Source organism: Salvelinus fontinalis, chromosome 31 (genome assembly GCF_029448725.1).
Source record: "Salvelinus fontinalis isolate EN_2023a chromosome 31, ASM2944872v1, whole genome shotgun sequence".
Taxonomy (NCBI): domain Eukaryota; kingdom Metazoa; phylum Chordata; class Actinopteri; order Salmoniformes; family Salmonidae; genus Salvelinus; species Salvelinus fontinalis.
The window spans coordinates 25,292,412-25,314,612 of NC_074695.1; positions in this window are offsets into that span (position 1 = coordinate 25,292,412).

The window sequence follows — 22,201 nt, forward strand, 5'->3', positions numbered from 1 at the left end:
CAGGGCGCTCTTCCTCATCACGGAATGTAACAACAACCTCAGCAGGGCACTCTACCTCATCACTGGAATGTAACAACAACCTCAGCAGGGCGCTCTTCCTCATCAATGGATTGTAACAACACCTCAGCAGGGCACTCTACCTCATCACTGGAATGTAACAACTACCTCAGCAGGACACTCTACCTCATCACTGGAATATAACAACAACCTCAGCAGGGCCCTCTTCCTCATCACTGGAATGTAACAACAACCTCAGCAGGGCCCTCTTCCTCATCACGGAATGTAACAACAACCTCAGCAGGACACTCTACCTCATCACTGGAATATAACAACAACCTCAGCAGGGCCCTCTTCCTCTTCACGGAATGTAACAACAACCTCAGCAGGGCACTCTTCCTCATCACTGGAATGTAACAACAACCTCAGCAGGGCACTCTACCTCATCACTGGAATGTAACAACAACCTCAGCAGGGCCCTCTTCCTCTTCACGGAATGTAACAACAACCTCAGCAGGGCACTCTACCTCATCACTGGAATGTAACAACAACCTCAGCAGGGCACTCTTCCTCATCACTGGAATGTGACAACAACCTCTTCACTGGAATGTAACAACAACCTCAGCAGGGCACTCTTCCTCATCACTGGAATGTAACAACAACCTCAGCAGGGCACTCTTCCTCATCACTGGAATGTAACAACAACCTCAGCAGTGTACTCTTCCTCATCACTGGAATGTAACAACAACCTCAGCAGGGCCCTCTTCCTCATCACTGGAATGTAACAACAACCTCAGCAGGGCCCTCTACCTCATCACTGGAATGTAACAACAACCTCAGCAGGGCCCTCTTCCTCGTCACTGGAATGTAACAACAACCTCAGCAGGGCCCTCTTCCTCATCACTGGAATGTAACAACAACCTCAGCAGGGCACTCTTCCTCATCACTGGAATGTAACAACAACCTCAGCAGGACACTCTATCTCATCACTGGAATATAACAAGAACCTCAGCAGGGCCCTCTTCCTCATCACTGGAATGTAACAACAACCTCAGCAGGGCACTCTTCCTCATCACTGGAATGTAACAACAACCTCAGCAGGACCCTCTTCCTCATCACTGGAATGTGACAACAACCTCAGCAGGACCCTCTTCCTCATCACTGGAATGTGACAACAACCTCAGCAGGGCCCTCTTCCTCATCACGGAATGTATCAACAACCTCAGCAGGACACTCTACCTCATCACTGGAATATAACAACAACCTCAGCAGGGCCCTCTTCCTCATAACGGAATGTAACAACAACCTCAGCAGGGCACTCTTCCTCATCACTGGAATGTAACAACAACCTCAGCAGGGCCCTCTACCTCATCACTGGAATGTAACAACAACCACAGCAGGGCACTCTTCCTCATCACTGGAATGTAACAACAACCTCAGCAGGGCCCTCTTCCTCATCACGGAATGTAACAACAACCTCAGCAGGGCACTCTACCTCATCACTGGAATGTAACAACAACCTCAGCAGGACACTCTTCCTCATCACTGGAATGTAACAACAACCTCAGCAGGGCACTCTTCCTCATCACTGGAATGTAACAACAACCTCAGCAGGGCACTCTACCTCATCACTGGAATGTAACAACAACCTCAGCAGGGCACTCTACCTCATCACTGGAATGTAACAACAACCTCAGCAGGGCACTCTACCTCATCACTGGAATGTAACAACAACCTCAGCAGGGCACTCTACCTCATCACTGGAATGTAACAACAACCTCAGCAGGGCCCTCTTCCTCATCACTGGAATGTAACAACAACCTCAGCAGGGTACTCTACCTATTCACTGGAATGTAACAACCTCAGCAGGGCGCTCTTCCTCATCACGGAATGTAACAACAACCTCAGCAGGGCACTCTACCTCATCACTGGAATGTAACAACAACCTCAGCAGGGCACTCTACCTCATCACTGGAATGTAACAACAACCTCAGCAGGACACTCTTCCTCATCACTGGAATGTAACAACAACCTCAGCAGGGCACTCTTCCTCATCACTGGAATGTAACAACAACCTCAGCAGGGCACTCTACCTCATCACTGGAATGTAACAACAACCTCAGCAGGGCACTCTACCTCATCACTGGAATGTAACAACAACCTCAGCAGGGCACTCTACCTCATCACTGGAATGTAACAACAACCTCAGCAGGGCACTCTACCTCATCACTGGAATGTAACAACAACCTCAGCAGGGCCCTCTTCCTCATCACTGGAATGTAACAACAACCTCAGCAGGGTACTCTACCTATTCACTGGAATGTAACAACCTCAGCAGGGCGCTCTTCCTCATCACGGAATGTAACAACAACCTCAGCAGGGCACTCTACCTCATCACTGGAATGTAACAACAACCTCAGCAGGGCGCTCTTCCTCATCAATGGATTGTAACAACACCTCAGCAGGGCACTCTACCTCATCACTGGAATGTAACAACTACCTCAGCAGGACACTCTACCTCATCACTGGAATATAACAACAACCTCAGCAGGGCCCTCTTCCTCATCACTGGAATGTAACAACAACCTCAGCAGGGCCCTCTTCCTCATCACGGAATGTAACAACAACCTCAGCAGGACACTCTACCTCATCACTGGAATATAACAACAACCTCAGCAGGGCCCTCTTCCTCTTCACGGAATGTAACAACAACCTCAGCAGGGCACTCTTCCTCATCACTGGAATGTAACAACAACCTCAGCAGGGCACTCTACCTCATCACTGGAATGTAACAACAACCTCAGCAGGGCCCTCTTCCTCTTCACGGAATGTAACAACAACCTCAGCAGGGCACTCTACCTCATCACTGGAATGTAACAACAACCTCAGCAGGGCACTCTTCCTCATCACTGGAATGTAACAACAACCTCAGCAGGACACTCTTCCTCATCACAGAATGTAACAACAACCTCAGCAGGGCACTCTACCTCATAACGGAATGTAACAACAACCTCAGCAGGGCCCTCTTCCTCATCACTGGAATGTAACAACAACCTCAGCAGGGCACTCTACCTCATCACTGGAATGTAACAACAACCTCAGCAGGGCACTCTACCTCATCACTGGAATGTAACAACAACCTCAGCAGGACACTCTTCCTCATCACAGAATGTAACAACAACCTCAGCAGGGCACTCTACCTCATAACGGAATGTAACAACAACCTCAGCAGGGCCCTCTTCCTCGTCACTGGAAAGTAACAACAACCTCAGCAGGGCGCTCTTCCTCATCAATGGATTGTAACAACACCTCAGCAGGGCACTCTACCTCATCACTGGAATGTAACAACTACCTCAGCAGGACACTCTACCTCATCACTGGAATATAACAACAACCTCAGCAGGGCCCTCTTCCTCATCACTGGAATGTAACAACAACCTCAGCAGGGCCCTCTTCCTCATCACGGAATGTAACAACAACCTCAGCAGGACACTCTACCTCACCACTGGAATATAACAACAACCTCAGCAGGGCCCTCTTCCTCATCACGGAATGTAACAACAACCTCAGCAGGGCACTCTTCCTCATCACTGGAATGTAACAACAACCTCAGCAGGGCACTCTTCCTCATCACTGGAATGTAACAACAACCTCAGCAGGGCACTCTACCTCATCACTGGAATGTAACAACAACCTCAGCAGGGCACTCTACCTCATCACTGGAATGTAACAACAACCTCAGCAGGGCCCTCTTCCTCATCACGGAATGTAACAACAACCTCAGCAGGGCCCTCTTCCTCATCACGGAATGTAACAACAACCTCAGCAGGACCCTCTTCCTCATCACAGAATGTAACAACAACCTCAGCAGGGCGCTCTTCCTCATCACTGGAATGTAACAACAACCTCAGCAGGACCCTCTTCCTCATCACTGGAATGTAACAACAACCTCAGCAGGGCACTCTTCCTCATCACTGGAATGTAACAACAACCTCAGCAGGGCACTCTTCCTCATCACTGGAATGTAACAACAACCTCAGCAGGGCACTCTTCCTCATCACTGGAATGTAACAACAACCTCAGCAGGACCCTCTTCCTCATCACTTGAATGTAACAACAGCCTCAGCAGGACCCTCTTCGTCACCACTGGATTGTTCCACATCAGTTGTCTCTTGGTCTGGATCATATTCTGTGTTGTCTTCAACTTCTGACACTTCCTCCTCTAATGCATCTTCTCTGTCAGTTTCCTGGCCTCTCTCCTCCACCAGTGTCATGATCAAAGATATGATCAAGAGCCTTACAAACAGTATATCGTTTGGTCATTGTGCTGCCACAGAATGAATTGTGAACAAGGCCTCAAAAAAGCTTTATATACCAGAGCTGCGAGAAAAGTTCTATATATTATTGAAATAATGTTGCAAAAGTTTGTGAGAATGTCAACAGGTGTGGTTCCCGTGGGGGATGGATTCTATTGGGGAAAGTGTGTGTGTATGTGCTCAAACACACATGCATGTGGGGGTCTGGGAGAGGAAGTGTGTCCATCTGATGAATGGGCATGTGCCTGAACTCACTTTTATACACTAATTGTAGTCTCACCCATTCATTTCTAATGACCGGTCCTTTTTGACCCGGAACACCACAGGAGTACAAAAGTTAAATAAAACACTCAAAATGTTATGAAAATCATCAAAATGTATCTTGTGTGTTCAGATGCCCTGTGTGGACGAAGTCATGGAACCTAATGACAATCAGATTAAATGAACTACATTTTCAGAGAGAAAACTTGTAAATTGGTCCAATTCAACCGGAACACAACAGGAGGGTTAAATGATCATGAATAAGATTATACTAACACTGGGGACCTGATCCTAGATCAGCACTCTTTTGTTAGTCTTAGAAGCTTTATAAATATCGTCCCTGGTCAGCAGCCACCTTTCGACTGCCCTGCAACCCAGCTATTCCAGCTATTCCAGCCACCCCTCAGTTATCATAGAGTGGGATGGAAGTCACAGCTGGCTGCTGCCTACAGAGCAGAACAGACAAGGCAATACGACGGCCCATTCACTACCAGATGAGGCGCTGGAATACCAAAGGCATTTTGACAGATCATATCTTGTTTTCAACCCTGATGGTACTCTCCAGGACTAAACTGAACACTATTTTTAAATAAACTGTATTAAGCATGAGGGCTTGACTGTGCAGCATCCTCAAAATGCTCCACTGAAGGTCATGGCAATAGGATAATGGAGGCGTGTACAGTTTTCCAATAACAGTGAAACTATGGCGCATTCTACTATCAAGGTCAACTGTTAATGCACGGTTAGAGAGGCCAATGATTCAAAGCCATGTGGTCTAAGAAGGTGCGGGAGGAAGGAGAAACAGTGTGTCAGCCTAGCTAGCTCCCTGCCTCCTGGGACAAGCTTTTAAATGGTTTTTACTGGTGAATCATTAGTAATAGGCCCTAAGCCCTTGGACCACGCTGGCACCACGACTACACTACACATTCTCATTAAAACTCTTTCTGATTAGCTCTCATTGCAAGGGGAGGCCCAGGTTCAAGAAATGCTATGGTAATGATTTTGTTCTAATTAAAGTATTACATGTTGGGGGCTTTTTTGTGTCAGGCTTGTGGCTCCCGCCTCCCGAAAATGCTCCAAATCGCCTCTTTTTACCTGTCTCTAATGCTTCCCTTTTTCAATCACACTGTAAGCAGATAAAAACCAAGATGTCGTCCCGCAGGGCCATAACAACTTCCATCAAAGCCAAACGGAATGATTACGCTGGCCCTTTTTATTCCTGCCATAATAGTTCGGGAGGGAAGTGGATGTGTTTAAATCGCCTGAGCACCGTGAAATGACACTGCTAATTCACAACATAACCCAGACTCTCTCTCTGCCTCTCTCTCTCTCTCTCTCTCTCTATCTCTCTCTCTCTGCCTCTCTCTCTCTCTCTCTCTCTCTATCTCTCTCTCTCTCTGCCTCTCTCTCTCTGCCTCTCTCTCTCTCTGCCTCTCTCTCTCTCTGCATCTCTCTCTCTCTGCATCTCTCTCTCTCTGCCTCTCTCTCTCTGCCTCCCTCTCTCTCTCTGCCTCTCTCTCTGCCTCTCTCTCTCTCTCTCTCTCTGCCTCTCTCGCTCTCTCTCTGCCTCTCTCTCTCTCTCTGCCTCTCTGCCTCTCTTTCTCTACCTCCCTGCCTCTCTCTCTCTCACACTGCCTCCCTCTCTCTCTCTTGCTGCCTCTCTCTCTCTGCCTCTCTCTCTCTCTCTCTCTGCCTCTCTCGCTCTCTCTCTGCCTCTCTCTCTCTCTCTCTGCCTCTCTGCCTCTCTTTCTCTACCTCCCTGCCTCTCTCTCTCTCTCACTGCCTCCCTCTCTCTCTCTTGCTGCCTCTCTCTCTCTGCCTCTCTCTCTCTGTCTCTCTCTCTCTGCCTCTCTCTCTCTCTCTCTCTCTCTCTCTCTCTCTCTGCCTCTCTCTCTCTCTCTGCCTCTCTCTCTCTCTCTGCCTCTCTCTCTCGCTCTGCCTCTCTCTCGCTCTGCCTCTCTCTCTCGCTCTGCCTCTCTCTCTCGCTCTGCCTCTCTCTCTCTCTCTGCCTCTCTCTCTCTCTCTGCCTCTCTCTCTCGCTCTGCCTCTCTCTCGCTCTGCCTCTCTCTCTCGCTCTGCCTCTCTCTCTCGCTCTGCTTCTCTCTCTCGCTCTGCCTCTCTCTCTCGCTCTGCCTCTCTCTCTCTCTCTGCCTCTCTCTCTCTCTGCCTCTCTCTCTCTGCCTCTCTCTCTCTCTGCCTCCCTCTCTCTCTCTCTCTCTATCTCTCTCTCTCTCTCTCTCTGCCTCTCTCTCTCTGCATCTCTCTCTCTCTCTGCCTCTCTCTCTCTGCCTCTCTCTCTCTGCCTCCCTCTCTCTCTGCCTCTCTCTCTCTGCCTCCCTCTCTCTCTGCCTCTCTCTCTCTCTCTCTGCCTCTCTCGCTCTCTCTCTGCCCCTTTCTCTCTGCCTCTCTCTCTCTCTGCCTCTCTCTCTCGCTCTGCCTCTCTCTCTCTGCCTCTCTCTCTCTCTGCCTCTCTCTCTCTCTGCCTCTCTCTCTCTGCCTCCCTCTCTCTGCCTCTCTCTCGCTCTGCCTCTCCCTCGCTCTCCCTCTCTCTCTCTGCCTCTCTCTCTTGCTCTGCCTCTCTCTCTCTCTCTGCCTCTCTCTCTCTGCCTCTCTGCCTCTCTCTCTCTGCCTCTCTGCCTCTCTTTCTCTCTCTCTGCCTCTCTCTCTTCCTCTCTGCCTCTCTCTCTCTGCCTCCCTCTCTCTCTCTCTCTGCCTCTCTCTCTCTCTGCCTCTCTCTCTTGCTCTGCCTCTCTCTCTCTGCCTCTCTCTCTCTGCCTCTCTGCCTCTCTCTCTGCCTCTCTCTCAAATCAAATCAAATTAATTTATATTGCCCTTCTTACATCAGCTGATATCTCAAAGTGCTGTACAGAAACCCAGCCTAAAACCCTAAACAGCAAGCAATGCAGGTGTAGAAGCACGGTGGCTAGGAAAAACTCCCTAGAAAGGCCAAAACCTAGGAAGAAACCTAGAGAAGAACCAGGCTATGAGGGGTGGCCAGTCCTCTTCTGGCTGTGCCGGGTGGAGATTATAACAGAACATGGCCTCTCTCTCTGCCTCTCTCTCTCTCTCTCTCTCTCTCTCTCTCTCTCTCTCTGCCTCTCTCTCTCTCTGCCTCTCTCTCTCTCTGCCTCTCTCTCTCTGCCTTCCTCTCTCTCTGCCTGTCTCTCTCTCTCTCTCTCTCTCTGCCTTCCTCTCTCTGTCTCTCTCTATCTCTGCCTATCTCTCTCAACCTCTCTCTCTCTCTCTCTCTCTCTCTCTGCCTCTCTCTCTCTCTGCCTCTCTCTCTCTGCCTCTGCCCCTCTGCCTCTCTCTCTCTGCCTCTGCCCCTCTGCCTCTCTCTCTGCCTCTCTCTCTGCCTCTCTCTCTCTGCCTCTGCCTCTCTGCCTCTCTCTCTCTCCCTGCCTCTGCCTCTCTGCCTCTCTCTCTCTCTCTCTCTCTCTGCCTCTGCCTCTCTGCCTCTCTCTCTCTCTGCCTCTGCCCCTCTGCCTCTCTCTCTGCCTCTCTCTCTGCCTCTCTCTCTCTGCCTCTGCCTCTCTGCCTCTCTCTCTCTCCCTGCCTCTGCCTCTCTGCCTCTCTCTCTCTCTCTCTCTCTCTCTGCCTCTGCCTCTCTGCCTCTCTCTCTCTCTGCCTCTGCATCTCTGCCTCTCTCTCTCTCTCCCTGCCTCTGCTTCTCTGCCTCTCTCTCTCTCTCTGCCTCTGCCTCTCTGCCTCTGAACAGTTGGTTATGGCACATGTGCTACTGGATTGGATTGTTTTCCCCTCCCGTCTTGCCTATCTCTATGCACTGATAATCAAGCCAGGATGTTGTTATACTGAAGTAGAAAGATGATACTTGATGCTATTTAATAAAGCCCTACTGTAGTAGACTATTGATTACATTGCTGCTGGACTGTTTTCCAATACTATCTGAATTATATTTCCAGCTTTAAAATCCCACTTGATCAATATACCAATTTTTTTTATTAAGTGGACTGTTCATCATCAATATCTAATAAAGCTTTTGATATTGTTGTCTTTTACCCACCTTTTCAGTGGTGAATGCAGAATGGATCAAAATTCTCCAACACACATCATGTGGGATGGCTGGGATGGCTGTGCTGTGAGCTGCAGGGCCCATCAGTCCATGGCTCAGAGCTGGTCTCTATGTGAGAGAGGAATCACATTAGTGCTAGCTATCCCAGAGTGCTGAAAGAGCCACATCATCACGCTGCTCTGCTTCCGGGTTAATGTTATTGGCAGGTGGTGCGTGAAGCCAGCTGTCCTCAGTGGGACCCCAAGGGAAGGCCTGGCCAACTAAACTGAAGGCCAAGGGACCTTGTCACCTTTTTCTTCAACCACAAACAATGTGGTTTGATGAATAGGACAGGAGACAACAGTGGCTCACAGAAACGCCCCAGACACGATCCATACAATACATATTGGAGGTGCATATAGGATGGATTTAGATGTCAAATCACTATACATACTGACAGAATGGGTGTGACATAGTTTAGATGTGACCTTTTCAATTTGGCCCCCTGTGTAACGGCTTTCCTCCTCCTCTTCATCAGAAGAGGAGGAGCAGGGATTGAACCAAAATGCAGCGGAGTTTGTAGACATTATTTATTAAAGAAAAACACGAACTCGACTATACACTAACAAAACAACAAACGACGTAGACGCACCTGAACATAAGAACTTACATATAACGAAGAACGCATGAAACAGGAACAGACTACATAAACCGAAAAAACAAACAAACCGAAAACAGTCACGTGTGGCGCAACGACATACACAGACACAGGAGACAACCACCCACAACGAACACTGTGAAAACACCTACCTAAATATGACTCTTAATTAGAGGAACGCCAAACACCTGCCTCTAATTAAGAGCCATACCAGGCAACCCATAAACCAACATAGAAACAGAAAACATAGAATGCCCACCCAAACTCACGTCCTGACCAACTAACACATATAACAAACTAACAGAAATAGGTCAGGAACGTGACATAACCCCCCCCATAAGGTGCGAACTCCGGGCGCACCAGCACAAAGTCTAGGGGAGGGTCTGGGTGGGCATCTGACCACGGTGGTGGCTCAGGCTCCGGGCGAGGTCCCCACCCCACCATAGTCAATCCCAGCTTCCATTTCCCCCTATGAATGTCCACCCTCATCTTACCCCCACTAAATCCTTTTGGTAACATTGACAACAGGGGCAGCACCGGGACAGAGGGATAGCTCAGGACAGAGGGATAGCTCAAGACAGAGGGATAGATCAGGATAGAGAGGTAGCTCAGGATAGAGAGGTAGCTCAGGATAGAGGGGCAACTCCGGACTGAAAGGCAGCTCCGGACAGAGAGACAGCTCTGGACTGAGGGGCAGTTCTGGGTAAATAGCCGCTCTGGGCTAAGGGACAGCTCATGACTGGCTGACGGCTCTGGACGCTCATGGCTGGCTGACGGCTCTCGACGCTCACGGCTGGCTGACGGCTCTGGCCGCTCATGGCTCGCTGACGGCTCTGGACGCTCATGGCTGGCTGAAGGCTCTGGACGCTCATGGCTCACTGACGGCTCTGGCAGATCCTGTCTGGTTGGCGGCTCTGGCAGATCCTGTCTGGTTGGCGGCTCTGGCAGATCCTGTCTGGTTGGCGGCTCTGGCAGATCCTGACTGACGACTGGCTCTAGCGGCTCCTGACTGACTATCGGCTCTGACGGCTCGGGACAGACGGGCGGCTCAAATGGCTCAGGACAGACGGATGGCTCAGACGGCGCTGGGGAGACGGATGGCTCAGACGGCGCTGGGGAGACGGATGGCTCAGATGGCGCTGGGGAGACGGATGGCTCAGACGGCGCTGGGGAGACGGATGGCTCAGATGGCGCTGGGGAGACGGATGGCTCAGATGGCGCTGCGGAGACGGATGGCTCAGACTGCACCTGTCTGGCGGAAGGCTCTGGCTGCTCCTGTCTGGCGGAAGGCTCTGTAGGCTCATGGCAGACGGGCAGCTTTGCAGGCTCATGGCAGACAGGCAGTTCACGCGCCGTTGGGCAGACGGCAGACTCTGGCCGGCTGAGACGCACTGTAGGCTTGGTGCGTGGTGCCGGAACTGGAGGCACCTGACTGAGGACACGCACTTCAAGCCTAGTGCGGGGAGCAGGGACAGGGCACACTGACCTCTCGAAGCGCACTATATGCCTGGTGCGTAGTACCGGACTGAGGGCACGCACCTCAGGACGAGTGCGGGGAGAAACAACAGTGTGCACAGGACTTAGGAGACGCACAGGTGGCTTAGTGCGCGGTGCCGGAACTGGAGGCACTGGGCTGGAGACACGCACCATAGGGAGAGTGCGTGGAGGAGGCACAGGGCTCAGAAAACGCACTGGAAGCCTGGTGCGTGGTGTAGGGACTGGTGGTACTGGGCTGAGGCGGGGAGGTAGTGCCGGAAATACCGGACCATGAAGGCGTACTGGCTCCCTTGAGCACCGAGCCTGCCCAACCTTACCTGGTTGAATGCTCCCCGTCGCCCGACCAGTGCGGGGAGGTGGAATAACCCGCACCGGGCTATGTAGGCGAACCGGGGACACCATGCGTAAGGCTTGTGCCATGTAAGCCGGCCCGAGGAGACGCACTGGAGACCAGACGCGTTGAGCCGGCCTCATGACACCTGGCTCAATGCCCAATCTAGCCCTACCAGTGCGGGGAGGTGGAATAACCCGCACTGGGCTATGCACTCGTACAGGAGACACCGTGCGCTCTACTGCGTAACACGGCGCCTGCCCGTACTCCCGCTCTCCACGGTAAGCCTGGGAAGTGGGCGCAGGTCTCCTACCTGCCCTTGGCCCACTACCTCTTAGCCCCCCCCAAGAAATTTTTGGGGTCTCCTCTCGGACTTCCAGCCACGTCTCCTTGCTGCCTCCTCATACCACCGCTCTTGGGCTCTCGCTGCCTCCATCTCCTCACGAGCGCAGCGATATTCCCCAATGTGAGCCCAGTGTCCTTTACCTTCCAATACTTCCTCCCAAGTCCATGATTCCCGTGTAGTATCCTGCTCGACTTCGCACCGCTTGGTTCTGGATCGGTGGGTGGTTCTGTAACGGCTTTCCTCCTCCTCTTCATCAGAAGAGGAGGAGCAGGGATTGAACCAAAATGCAGCGGAGTTTGTAGACATTATTTATTAAAGAAAAACACGAACTCGACTATACACTAACAAAACAACAAACGACGTAGACGCACCTGAACATAAGAACTTACATATAACGAAGAACGCATGAAACAGGAACAGACTACATAAACCGAAAAAACAAACAAACCGAAAACAGTCCCGTGTGGCGCAACGACATACACAGACACAGGAGACATCCACCCACAACGAACACTGTGAAAACACCTACCTAAATATGACTCTTAATTAGAGGAACGCCAAACACCTGCCTCTAATTAAGAGCCATACCAGGCAACCCATAAACCAACATAGAAACAGAAAACATAGAATGCCCACCCAAACTCACGTCCTGACCAACTAACACATATAACAAACTAACAGAAATAGGTCAGGAACGTGACACCCTGAGACACATACACACACACTTTCTACTTCACGTTCCTTTATTCTGCAAACAGGGAGTTTCATCACAGCCCTCCCCCTTCACAAGTTTAATCTGTGCAAACATTTGCAGCTCCTAATTTATGGGCCAATCAAACAAGCCCTGATGTCAGTGTCAGGTGTATGGGGGGAGGCATTGCTGACAGGCCGATGTTGACAAGGCATTAGAGGCAGGTGAGGGGGAGACAGGGTGGAGGGTCTTGGTATCCTAATGGTAGAGCACAAGCTAGAATGTTAATGAACCCTTACCCTTCTGGGACTGTCTGCTTTGTTCTGTCTGTCCCTCTTCCTGGGCTGTTGTCCCTCCATAGTGCCACTCTTTCACAGGGAACACATGGCTAACAATGTGGCTCAAGTCAACAGGACTGTCTGCTTTGCTGGTCAAGAACTGCTGTAATAAATAACATCTGTAGTTAAGGGACTTTTTAAATGTGTTCTTTGATTTTGGTACAGTACATACATCTGTTATTATTCATTCATAGCAAATTAATGAATAATTGTATGATTGAAAATAGGAGACATGTTGAAGAGATCCTTCTTACATGTCAATGTGGAGTTATGTATGACAAATGCATGCTGTCCATCACATACTCTTACACTTGCTAATAATAATCATTTGGGGGTTCTTCTGTTTGTCCTGTTACACACAAGTGTGTAATGGAAAGTTTTTTCTCTCTAGCATATCACAACTCCCCCTGAGACACAGACAGGGTCACCATTCTACAGCACCCTTGGAGCAATTAGGGTTGGGTGCCTTGCTCAAGGGCACAACAACAGATTCTTTTCACTTTGCTGGCTCCGGTGTTCAAACCAGCAACCTTTCAGTTACTGGCCCAAAGTTCTAACGTCTAGGCTACCTGCCTAATCTGGACATCCAGAAAAATCTAGACATCCAGACATTCCCAGATACATATTATGACATTGACAGCCTATTTTGAAAACATTGTCAATAACTACATTCAATTGTCTGCAATATCCTGCCTGTCACGCCCTGACCTTAGAGATCCTTTTTATGTCTCTATTTTGTTTTGGTTAGGGTGTGATTTGGGTGGGCATTCTATGTTCTGTATTTCTAGATTTTGTATTTCTTTGTTTCTGGCCGAGTGTGGTTCCCAATCAGAGGCAGCTATCTATCGTTGTCTCTGATTGGGGATCATACTTAGGCTGCCCTTTTCCCTCTTTCTGTGTGTGATCTTGTTCTTTGTTTGTGTGCAGGGAGTTTGCACATCGAAGCTGTTCGGTCGTTGTATTCTTTATTGTTTTGTCCTGTTTTAGTTTCACTTCGTGATTAAATGATGTGGAACTCTAAGAACGCTGCGCCTTGGTCTCTTCCTTCCGACGACACCCGTTTTGTACACAGTGTACACAGCCGTGTACACAGCCGTTTTGTACACAGTGTATCCAGCTAATTTGGAAAATATGCAGTTTCTAAAAATGTATGCAGTAATGCCAGTGCAACGAGCTCAAATCAAATCAAAAAATGTATTGGTCACATACACATGGTTAGCAGATGTTAGTGCGAGTGTAGTGAAATGCTTGTGCTTCTAGTTCCAACAGCGCAAGTAATCTAACAAATTCACAATGACTACCTTGTACACACAAATGTAAAGGAATGAATAAGAAATATGTACATATAAGTATAAGGATGAGCGATGGCCGTGCACCATAGGCAAGATGCAGTAGATGGTATAGAATACAGTATATACATAGGAGATGAGTAATGTAGGATATGTAGACATTATAGAAGTGGCGTTATTTAAAGTGACTAGTGATACCTTTATTAAATCCATTTATTAAATCTATTAACCTTTCTAGCTCAGGGGTTCCGCTAGCGGAACACCCACAACATTCCACTGAAAAGGCAGCGAGCGAAATTCAAAAATATATTTTTTTAAATATTCTACGTTCACACATTAACAAGTCCAATACAGCAAATGAAAGATAAACATCTTGTTAATCTACCCATGGTGTCCGATTTCAAAAATGATTTACAGTGAAAGCACAACATATGATTATGTTAGGTCAGAGCCAAGTCACAAACACACACAGCCATTTTTTCAGCCAACAATAGGAGTTAGAAAAAGCAGAAATATAGTTAAAATGAATCACTAACCTTCGATTATCTTCATCAGATGACAGTCATATGACATCATGTTATACATGTATTGTGTGTTTTGTTCGATAATGTGCATATATATATTAAAACAAATCTCAGTTTACATTGGCGCGTTACGTGCTGTAATGTTTTGATTCCAAAACATCCAGTGATTTTGTAGAAATACTCATAATGAACATTGATAAAAGATGCAAGTGTTATTCACAGAATTAAAGATAAACTTATCCTCTATGCAACCGCTGTGTCAGATTTTTTTTTTTTACGGAAAAATAATAATCTGAGAACGGCGCTCAGAGCACAATCCAGCCAAAGAAATAGCCGCCATTTTGGCGTCAACAGAAGCTACAAAAACACTATACATATTCACTTACCTTCGAATAATTTCATCAGAATGCACTCCCAGGATACCCAGTTCGACAATAAATGACTGATTTGTTCCATAAAGCCCATCATTTAGCCACTTGTTGTTAGCATGTTCAGCCCAGTAATCCATTTTCACATGACGCACGAGCAATCCCTCCAGACAAAAACTCAAAAAGTTCCAGTTACAGGTTGTAGAAACAAGTCAAATTATGTATGCAATCCATATTTAGGATGTTTTTAACATTAATCGTCAATAAGGATCCAACCGGAGAATTTCGGTTGGATTGGAATTGGAACGAGAGCATTGGAACGAGCGCAGTCTCGCTCGTGAGCGCGCACAATGAGACCGAGAATTTCGGCAGACCACTCAGTAAAATAGCTCCTATGAGCCCCTCCTTTATAGTAGAATCATATAACCAGAATCTAAAGATGGTGACATCTAGTGGAAGCCCTAGGAAGTGTTTGCTCATCCATAACTAAAAGGGATATTATTTGGCACTGTTTTGAAAATCGTGTTCTCACTTCCTGTTTGGATTTCTTCTCAGGTTTTTGTCTGCCATATGAGTTCTGTTATACTTACAGACATAATTCAAACAGTTTTAGAATCTTCAGAGTGTTTGCTATACAACATTAATAATACAATGCATGTATTACTTTCTGGGACAGAGTAGGAGGAAATTCAGTTTGGGCAAGCAATTCATCCAAAGTGAAAATGCTGCCCCCTGTCCCGAACAGGTTTTAAAGTGGCAAGAGATTTGAGTCAGTATGTTGGTAGCAGCCACTCTATGTTAGTGATGGCTGTTTAACAGTCTGATGGCCTTGAGATAGAAGCTGTTTTTCAGTCTCTCGGTCCCAGCTTTGATGCACCTGTACTGATCTCGCCTTCTGGATCATAGCGGGGTGAACAGGCAGTGGCTCGGGTGGTTGTTGTCCTTGATGATCTTTTTGGCCTTCCCGTGACAGTGTGGTGTTATTGTCCAAAAGCAAAATGACTGTTGTCTGGCAATTCACATTCATTTTCTGATATAGACTGTATCTTTCTGTAAAGCATATCCAAACATAGATTAAAATGTTTTAATCTCTCCATAAATGGTTCGAACACCTGTTGTTACTGTACCGCTTTTACTTGACACTTTAATTAGCCAATTCCTTTGTTTATTATACTGAGGAGAAGCTGTCCTTCTGTGTTGTCATTATTTTACTTGGTTTAATGATTTGGAGGAAGGTTTAGCAGAGTTCACCACAACCACTATTGTGTGTCAGAGACTAGCATACGGTACACCCATCTCCACCCATCTCCACCCATCTCACAAAAGTTAGACTATCTTTGCCAGCTGTCGAGTTAAAATGAAAAAGACCAGGCAAAAAATTGTCCCCCCCCCCCCCTCTCTCTTTCTACTGACAGCCCATATGTTTGCTCCCAGGTCCCTCTCCAGAGGCTCCACACCTGTCAATATGTCTTTGAGTCTCGCTATAAACTGAGAAAAGCAGGAGAGAGAGAGAGAGAGAGAGAGAGAGAGAGAGAGAGAGAGAGAGAGAGAGAGAGAGAGAGAGAGAGAGAGAGAGAGAGAGAGAGAGAGAGAGAGAGAGAGAGAGAGAGAGAGAGAGAGAGAGAGAGAGGAACATTTCAGCACCACCAGATGATGGGCTCAGACTCAAATCCAACGCCTTAAGATGTGCAGTGAGCTCATTACTGTGGTGCTACGATATATAAACACACATGCAGCTGTTTATTTGGTCACTCACTCACTCCTCTTCTCTCTCTTTCTCTCTCGCTCTCTCTCCTGGCAGTTTGTCCTGAGCAGACTGTCCATCCTATCCTAAACACTGACACATGGCCACTGACAGACAGACAAATGGGGTGTGAGTTGCCCCCTTGGTCTCTGTCTGATGATGCAGACGAGGATGGATGGGGCAATTTTTTCACAGGCCGATTGGTCATCCCCACAACCTGCTGTATGTTTATTCAGTGATTCACTCTGTGTGGATAGATCCTTTTTATTCCTTCAGGAAATGTCTCCTAATAGTAGACACATGCTGTGTGTTGGTGTACTGTACTGTAATCATCTGTGTGATTCTTTATGGATAATAAATCATGACAACACATTTACAAATGTATCTGAAACACAGTACACAGCCATTTGTCTATGCAATGTATACATTCGGCCCTCTTATAAAGTATGTTCTAAAATGATCGTTTATTTGCCATGCTACACAGCTGGAGGTTTCTGTTGCCAGTCACAGAAGTTAGAACATTTTAATTCAAACTCAAAGCAGATATACAATTCTAAAGTTGCTGTTTTGCATATCTGGATGGCAGCATGGCATGGCACAGAGAATCTAGGGCTGTCTAGATGTCTGTCTCTCTGGCTGTAGCCAGCCTTGGTTGGTCAAGGCCAAGGCCAGGCAGAGTGAGTGAGAAACTGTCCACAGATCTGTCTGTGCATTAAACTAATGTGCTGGGATCAGGGGCCAGCGCCTCTCAAGCTGTCTCTTTGGCCCGCAGCTAATGTGAATGGGCACTGACTGTGTGCTGCTGGGGCTGCCGGGGCGATGGCAGAGAAACGGAACACCTGCTTAAGCTCTGTTCCAGGGACCAACAACGGCATCCGTTTCCCTCCAAACCACATAATGTGTCCTCCGGTTGTGACTGGTGGAGCCAACAATGGAATGGGGTGATGAGATGAACGCCCCCCCTCCAACATGTAAAGCCAGAAGGGCTGGAGTTGAACACTGGTGATTGGTGGCAGCGGCGAGATCTCCCACAGTTTGTAATGTCATTATACTTTTAGCAAACACATGGTGCTGTACAGCTAGTGAAATGTAGCCTACACCTGTTTCTACTTAGCTCTGTTTTAAGTCTTGCTGCTGATCACAACCTATGAAATATACTTCAAATTGACTATTGAACACTTGTAAAATCATTGCTTTTGTAAACAGAACACTGCAGACGTAGCTGACCATAAAACATCCAAACAGGCTCCAGTGGTGTATATTGTGGGCCTAGCTGTCTCTTTCAGTAGACAAAAACAGTGGGTAGCATTTGGTATAGCTTCACTGAATACAAACCCCCAAACCTCCAGTGACTTATGACTTTCATAGAATTTGTTAGACTTTTAATGATGACTGATAGCAGTGTTGAATGGTTAAATGTATGGGGAATAACCATGAGATGAAAGTGTTCTCCAAGTTATATAAACTTTCATCATGAATAGGTACTTAATAATTCGATATTAAAGGGACTTTTTTTCTATTCCCAGTGATAAATTCTTTCTGACATGTTGACTGGTGAAATGCTTCAGAAGTTTCTTTCCTGACAGTACCCTGGATTGAGACCTTTTTTTCTCTCAAAGTACATTTTCTAAACTCTGAGTCAGCTCTGTGTTTCTCTAATTTCTGCTCTGATCCGTCTGAGAGGAGACAATTAAAGAAGAGGAAAGGATTTGTTGTCACACAGTCGCAATCTCCTTTGAGCCAGGAGACGAAGAGAGAAATGTAAAGAAAATTAGACTTGAATCCCTTCGGAGACCTCAGGCAGCCTTTGTTTCTTTTTCAATATTGTGGATGTGTGTAATGATAAGGAAACAGTTCAACTTTAATTGGCGGTGGTTTATTACCATTACTAACTAGTATACAGTGGTACCTCAGAGTGCCCGTGTGACCTACCCATGATGCTCTAGTGATGACCTCATAACTAGGCAACTGTAAACAACAACAACAATTCTACGTACCCCTTCTTTAGTACATACTCATGTGTAACAATGTAAGCATAATGCCCATGCAACAACACAGAAAAAAAACCTGTATAAGAAAAGTGAAGTGTCACAACATGCATAAAACAGTCTGTGTTGACTTTCTTTTTTATATATGAACAGTTTTAAAAAATTTTTCCATGAACTGTCCTTTCAATAAACAGTCTTTTGTGCAGTGAGGACTGCTGTGTTTTCAGTGTTTAACTCACAAAGTATTTGTACCTGGGGTTTGGTATGGGTACTCTCCCTGAAACAGTAGCAATGGCATGCACCTGTGTGTGTGTCCCTCCAGATTCCACATTCCTGTTGTGCTGTGGCTCTGGTGAGTTTTGGGGAACAATACATTCACAAGTGGCCCTGGTGGCTGGTGCTTTGCCTGACTGCCATGACCTGAAGTAGCAGTCACTGGTGTTACAGTGGGGGTGTGGTTCTCAGACATCTGTAGGAGGTGGCGGCTGTTTCTCATGTGGTTTGAACCATCAACCAGAACGTGGTAGCTATTTGGCTGTAGAGATCTTACAGTAACAGTTGCCAGTCTGTCGTAACCACAGTTTGACCTTGTAGGAGAGGTGTAAGAGTCCTTGCTGACTTGTCATAGTGCACTTTCTTTCCTTGCCTTGATTTAGTTAGTGCTGCATGTCTCCACTTTTGGTCTGTACATGGTTTTGGCCTTGGGGATCAGTGTCCTCATCCTCCTTGACATCAGGCACTGTGCCGGTGATGGCAATCCGTCTCTCTGCAGGTTGAGGAGGTTAAGCAGTGCAGCATAGATGTCTGTACCTTGGCTGAGCACACCGCTCACTCTGCTAGATAATTTGATTAGGGGTAAAGGGGACTACTGGTCACGTGTTCAAAGTCCCATGTGCGTGCAAAAGCTTTAAACTCGCTGCTATTGAATGTTCTTGCGTTGTCAGTCATTAGTTGTCGTGCAATCCTGTGCACCGCAAAGTGGCATATCAGCTTTGTGATCACTGTAACACTGGTTAGGTTGAGGAGGTAGTTTATTTCAAACCAGCCAGAGTACGAATCCACCAGCACCAGATGCTCTTTTCCCCGCCACTCGAAAATGCTGCAGTGAGAGACCCTGGCAGGGCTGGAAGCTTGTGTAGGGGCTCTTTCGTCTGTTCGAGTGCGTTGCAGGATACACATTTGGACACCCCTCTGACGATGTTGCAGTATATGTAGGACCAAAACATGGTTTCTTTGGCCCTGCGCTTTGTGACCTCAATGCCAGGGTGGCCCTGATGGAGCTATTTGACATAGTATTGCTGGAGTGTGTGTGGAATGACAAACCTCTGACCCCGTAGTAGGAAGCCATCACTGGTGAACTCATCTCTCATAGCGTAGAACGCCAGCAAGTCGTGTGGAAGTCCCTTTGATGAAGTAAGACAGCCCTTGATGATATCAGAGAGGCGCCTGCATGTGGTCTCAGCCAGTGTTTCACGCTGGAGTTCCTCAACTCTTTGAGATGAGAGCACCTCCACAGTCATGGCGTCGTACTCTTCAGTTGACTCCGCATGGTCGGTTGAGGGCAGGGGTGCACGAGAGAGGGTGTCTGCCACATACAGCTCCTTACCTTGTTTGTTGACGACGTTCAGGTTGCAGCGCTGCAGCTTGAGCATCATCTTCAGCAGGCGTGCTGATACTGTGTGGAGGGGCTTCCTCAGGATGGTTATTAACGGCTGGTGGTCAGTTTAAACCGTCACATGCCGACCGTAGATGTAGTTGTGGAATTTCGTACAAGTGAAGACCAGAGCCAGGAGCTCAATTAAAAATCTGAGCCTATTGGGATTCTGTCTCAGTGAGCGCTCTGGATGTGAAGCCAACAGGCCTAGAATTCTGCAAACACACAGCACCGAGTCCATGTGGGGAGGTGTCTGCAGACAATATGCTGGTATACATTGAAGTACTGTAGTACAGGTGGATTGGTCACGAGCTCCTTCAGCTTAGTAAACACAGCAGTGTGATGTTCACGTCAACACCATTTCACATCCTGATGTAAAAGTTCACGCAAGGGAGCAGTTACCTCACTGTAGCATTGGATACATTGGACATGTAGTTTGACATTCCAAGGAACCACTGGAGACCAAGTTTGTCCTCTGGGGTTGGCATCAGGATGACTGCCTCTGGGGGGTGGCATCAGGATGACTGCCTCTGGGGGTGGCATCAGGATGACTGCCTCTGGGGGTGGCATCAGGACGACTGCCTGTGGGGGTGGCATTGGGATGACTGCCTCTGGGGGTGGCATCAGGACGACTGCCTCTGGGGGTGGCATCGGGATGACTGCCCCTGGGGGTGGCATCGGGACGACTGCCTCTGGGGGTGGCATTGGGACGACTGCCTCTGGGGGTGGCATTGGGATGACTGCCTCTGGGGGTGGCATCGGGACGACTGCCTCTGGGGGTGGCATTGGGATGACTGCCTCTGGGGGTGGCATCGGGACGACTGCCTCTGGGGGTGGCATCAGGACGACTGCCTCTGGGGGTGGCATCAGGACGACTGCCTCTGGGGGTGGCATCAGGACGACTGCCTCTGGGGGTGGCATCAGGATGACTGCCTCTGGGGGTGGCATTGGGACGACTGCCTCTGGGGGTGGCATCGGGACGACTGCCTCTGGGGGTGGCATCAGGACGACTGCCTCTGGGGGTGGCATCAGGATGACTGCCTCTGTCTTGCCAGGATCAAGCTTGACACCCATGTCTGTGAGTAGATGGCCTACAAACTGGACCGCTGAAACCCTGAAGTGACATTTGTCTGGATTCAGTTTGAGATTAAGAACTCTTATCCTGTCCATACCTCTCGGCAGGCGTTAATCATGTTCCTGAACAGTCCGTTACCAGACCAGAATGTTGTCCACAATGATTTGACAGGGTTGTCCTGCGAAGAGCTGCTCCATGCAACTCTGAAACACTTCACTTCATGCGGAGAGTCCGTAGGGAATGCGTAGGAAGCAATATCGGCCCATTGAGATCATGAACGTTGTGAGCTTTGATGACGCTTCATCAAGTGGGATCTGCCAGAACCCACACTTGGAATTCAACACGGAGAATACCTTTAGATCAGGCATGTCAGAGATCACCTTCTCCACTGTTCTCATGGGGTTATGTGGCCTGAGGAGCACTTTGTTGAGATGGATTGGATCAATACATATTCTCACCGTTCCATCCTTTTTCTTTACAGCGACCATGGCTGAGACCCATTCCGACCATGGCTGAGACCCATTCCGACCATGGCAGAGTACCATTCCGACCATGGCTGAGTACCTATCCGACCATGGCTGAGACCCATTCCGACCATGGCTGAGGCCCATTCAGACCATGGCTGAGTACCATTCCGACCATAGCTGAGTACCATTCCGAACCATGGCTGAGTACCATTCCGACCACGGCTGAGTACCATTCCGACCATGGCTGAATACCATTCCGACCATGGCTGAGACCCATTCCGTGGCCTTCTGGCGTAATGACATCCATTCCTTCCATTTGGTCCAACTCCTTGACCACTTTTTCCTTAATGGCAAGTGGCACACACTGTGAGGTGTACAGAGTCATACAGTCGCTTCTGGTAAACGACTGGTAGCTTCTGGTAAACGACCCACTTTTCTGCAGTCAAACTCTGTATTCAGTCTGCTCAGGGGCTTCATGCTACATTGCATGCACTTCAGGTCTGAGATGAACTAAGCCTACTATGTTGTAGTAGTGCCCTGGACAGTACGTTACATTTTGCCCCAGTGTCGATTTTGACTTTAATGTTCGGACCACCGTTGATGTCTGAGAGATCTGTGAATATCTCTCCACTCTGTGAGGTTAAA